The sequence below is a fragment of the Sprattus sprattus genome, assembly GCF_963457725.1.
Source record: "Sprattus sprattus genome assembly, chromosome: 5".
Lineage (NCBI taxonomy): Eukaryota > Metazoa > Chordata > Actinopteri > Clupeiformes > Clupeidae > Sprattus > Sprattus sprattus.
In genome coordinates, this window is record NC_137924.1 from 45,072,250 (window position 1) to 45,077,108 (window position 4,859).

Sequence of the window (4,859 nt, forward strand, 5' to 3'; positions counted from 1 at the left end):
AAGGAAACACAAACAAACTGCATAAGCAAATCTTTCACATTGAATGGCTTGACAAAGCACAAAAAGCCTACCGGCATGATAACAATGCATGGTATGGGTCAAGCCAATAGTAGGCCAAACACGTGGAGCCCTCTGCACAGTGAAACAACAGTGTTGCCAGTCAAGGTGTCAACAGGCAAGGTGAACTAATGGAAAAAAAGATAATAAAAGCAAAACCAATTATCGTGGTATTTTGCAGGCAATGTTACAAGCAGAGAATGTCATGACATGGGGCTGGTTTGCTTATAGCAGAGCGACCCAGCTTTAACAGAACCTGAAGCGCTGAGCTGGCGATAACAAATGCTGTGACACACTTGGAAGAGACACTGGCATCCTGGGCAGTGGTATTTAGAAAAAAATGTGTGAACCGCCCCAGTCATATTTGGCAGATGGCATGTCCACAGTGTTGTCTACTTGGCTGCTGGAGTATTCGGGGAGGAGGGAGGTGCAGGACTCCACTTCATGTAACTGCCTGGTTTGCACCTGCCACAACTATGTCCACTCCCACAGATCCTGAACAGGCCAGCCTATAGCACTAAACTATACCCACTCCCACAGATCCACAACAGGCCAGCCTATAGCACTAAACTATACCCACTCCCACAGATCCTGAACAGGCCAGCCTATAGCACTAAACTATACCCACTCCCACAGATCCACAACAGGCCAGCCTATAGCACTCGTTTCTATTAATGTTTTCCCTTACATGACTCATCTCAGCCATGAAGGAAGGAAGAAAATAAAGAAACAAAAAAACTAAATGAATACACAAATAAATAATTTTCTCTCTTTTTGTCAAATATCGCCTGTGTTCAACAGCACTATTCCAGCCTAATGGACTGAGAAGTAGCAGGGCTTGATGTATTGTGTGCTTAAACTGAACATTTGTATTGTCATGCAAATGACCCGATGCCTGAAAGCAATGCATGTGGACGGCAGCGCTGTCTGTAAACCCTTTTCTGTGAGAACTATAATAAACGCTACGCTCTGAATTATAAAACAAGGCTGCTTAATTCCCAGTCACATCGTAGCATACGCTCTGGAGCCGATCGTGATCTGTAAGTAATGTGACGGTATCTGAACAGGGATGGCAGAGTGTTTCAACAGATTCTCCCATCTGTCAGTACGCTTGATTGACCATACAGGCCATGTGATTCAGACTGCCTCATTGGAAGCCCAAGAGGAAATGTTTACCCTTTTTTTCCCTCTTTTGACTACAATCGTATGTACACAAATGAGATCCGTTCACTTCATTTGTCAGTGAAACGGGTCATCCAAAATGAGAGAGAGGAAATGGGCGAGAGGATACCATAGAGGGAGAACCATGGAAGAACCCTACAGATAAGAAAGGGTTTGGGAAGCACCGCCACTCCCAATCCAGTGGTTATTCCCAGCACAGTTGTCCTCTTTCGCCAAAAGGAAATACACACAGTAACAAGCTTGAGTTGGACGAGGGTCAAGCCTGATAACAATGATAAGAGATGTCTGACTTACTATGAATGATTCTCTTTGATCTATAGAGTAACAAGGAGGGGCACAGCCAAGAAGGGCACTTGAGCCTGTGGGGGAGGGATGCCAGAGTGGTGAAGGAAGGATACAGATGACATCATCCTATTGGATCCTCCCAAGGTTTTATGACATATTACCTTCAGAGTGCATTGAGAATTTTGGCTTCCTAGTAAAAGCCATTCATATACTGATGCACATTTATCATATTTCAACATACATACAACACACATATACACTGACACTCTCACAGACACACAGACACACACACTCACAACACACACACACACACACACACACACACACACACACACACACACACACACACACACACACACAAAGGCAAACACCATGATTTGTTTTCGAAGTCAACAGCTCAACAATGTGTTTAACTCGTGGCTGGAACTCTACGCCGGCTGTTGCAAACAAAAAAACAGCCCCAGCCAGTTTGACAAGTTCCCCGGCCCCTTCGGGAAGACGCTCTCAAGAGGACATGCCATCCGCCTCAGAGAAGAATGATGTAGGAGAAACGCAGACAGGACATGAATGGCAATTTCTCAACCATCACACCTGTGGGGCTCTCGCCCCTTGTTCTAACTCATAACAGACACATCGAAAAGCCCCCCAAATGTTCCCTTTTACCCCGAAAGCATCTATGTGCCCTCACATGTAACGCCATGTCTGTCAACTATGCCTTACTTGACGACACACACCGTTTCATTCTATCACTCTCTCCTGTGCTCTCTTTCTCTCTGGCTGACCGAATCCAGCTGTGATCTGCTATATCATACACTGGGCTGTGACAGGCAATCATGTTCCACTGCTCTACATAGAAGTAACCATCAGAGGCCAGCATTGTTTATTGTTTGACATTAATGTGTTTGTGTTTTCAGTGTTGTAGCCTAAGACAAGGTCCCATGCTCAACACTGCACACATAAGCAATTGCTCAACTTGCCACTCACGAGGAAAGGCATGCAGTATAATTTGAAGACAAGTAATGAAGGATAGGAAGAGAAGATTAGCACGGTTGTGGGAATGTGGACTACAACATGCATACACTTGTGGGTGTGTAAATAAAGATTTATAACCGGACGTCGGACGTTATACCGACTACATCAGACATGCCATCTGTTTGCCAACTGTATGTGATAGCTTCAGACTGAGCTTCAAAATAGGCAGACTCAGTATTGCATGTGCTCATTGTACATTTTGTCAGTGACACTTCATTTATGGCTTTTTGAGACGGTCAAATCTAGTGTCCGGTCCTTCTTAGCAGTTCATCAAGGACAATGTAACAGAAAGGAAGATGGGTTAGTGGGGCATTCTTTCAGAATGTTTGAATGGAAATGCAGCACCCTGTGTTTTGCAAAGAACGAGGGGCAAGCTCGGTGACCTGTTCCATAGACAGCCGAATAGTCAGTCAGTCAGTCAGTCATTCTCTCTCTCTCTAGTCCCCCTTCTCTGTCGATAATTCAAGGCTATCAATGAATCAGCATGATCGCAGCATTTTTTTTTACGTCCATGAGACGGCAATTACTAGGTAGCCTAACCTCTGATAGTAGACAGGAGATATTGAAATTATTTTGACGTTAGCCAATGGTTAACAGCAGACCTGGACATCACAGTCTTTAAAAAAAACGTGAAATTCTGTCTGGGGTTAAACGACAACTGTCAATTGCAACCTGAAATAGTTTCACATTGAGAACAGCGTCTGATTCAAAAATATAAGTGCTGTCACTTACCGAATACGAAATTTGTCAGCGATGCCAGGATATTCTCAGGTAAATAATGGCCGTTGGTTTTTCTTTTCGAGTGAGCTTAGGGCGTCAATTTAGCATACGCTCAAATAGACGGTCTCCTGTAATACATCCTTGCACATAGCCTGCAATAGGCTTCACTTAATAAACCAGCCTAGTATACGAAAGCTTCGAAAGCATAACCAACATGAAAGTTGTTTGCGGCATAAAACCTAACGATAAAAACCGATAGCCGGATCAGGGCGGGCCCCAACTATTTTCTTGGTGCTTTTGTTGTCTTTGCGGATCATTCATGCGCCCCATACCCTGCTCTTTGTTTCCTGACCGAGAATGCCTGCTGTCGAGCCGGTGTCGGACCCCCCCGCGACTCGACTCGACTCACTCACACACACACACACACACACACACACGCGCGCGCGCGCTCTCTCCCCCTCTCTCTCTCTCTCTCCCTCTCTCTCGTTCTCTCTTGCTCTCCTTGCCAGTGTACTGATGACGATATCGTGATGAAATCACTGATTCACTGTATAGGCCTATGTTGCGATCATTTTTGGGTTGCTCGCTGCCCAAATCTAAACGGCGGCATTAAAAGAAAAATGATAGTTGTAGGCTAGTGTTCTACTTTGTATTCCTGAAATAGATAGTGTCAAGACAAGCCTGCTTTTCTGTTTAAGCTTTTTAACCCATTGTCGTTTTGGTTTCAGCAGGTGAACTATTTTGTGGAAACCCGAGTTAATTAATTAGCCTATGAAATAGCCGATACACAGATTTGTGTAGGCCTACCAGACAAAAAAAATGATAATCATAAAACTAAACAACGTGTATTTTATGCTATGTTAATGTGCTCATCTGATGCAACGACAATATGCTTCAGCAGGTGGTCGGTCATATGTGGCATTTTACTTCCACCTAGTGACAAGTCGGCGTCCTAAATAATAAAAACAAAAAAGCGAAATACAAAAAAATGCTAGGTGTAAATAGAATTGAAATTGAAATCATCTAGTTAAATATCTGATGTATTACACAGCTTATTTAAATGCAGCATTCGTATGCTGTTGGAACTATCTGAAAGGCTGCATGGTCTTTTATTATTGTTCCATTGAATGGCAAGTAGTGCCAGCACATGGTGGACGCATAAAATGAATGGTGGTCTTTGCACCTACGTATGTCGTAGTTGTGCATTAATTAATGCTGTAAATTTTTTACTTTTTTTTGTATGTTAGTTCTACCTGTCTGTGTTTTTGCTAATTCAATGAAATAGATAATGTGGGAGTGTTATAGGCTATAGAATATATGTCCTTAATCGCCCATTCCTTTGAAGAGTGCGAATAATTGTTTCACTCAGGTCCGAAATTATGTAACTGCCGGATAGCCTGTTGACCATGAAAATACACATGGGTCTTCTATGGAAACAAAAATACAAGTTTGTTTAATATTTAGTGGATTTTTCAGTAGTTTTGCCTTGTGAAGGCGAGCTTACGTTGTCCGTCATTGTGCGTGAGATCCCTCCGCGTCCAAGGAAGGCCTGACAACCTAACCGAGCGCGTGAATGAGTGTGC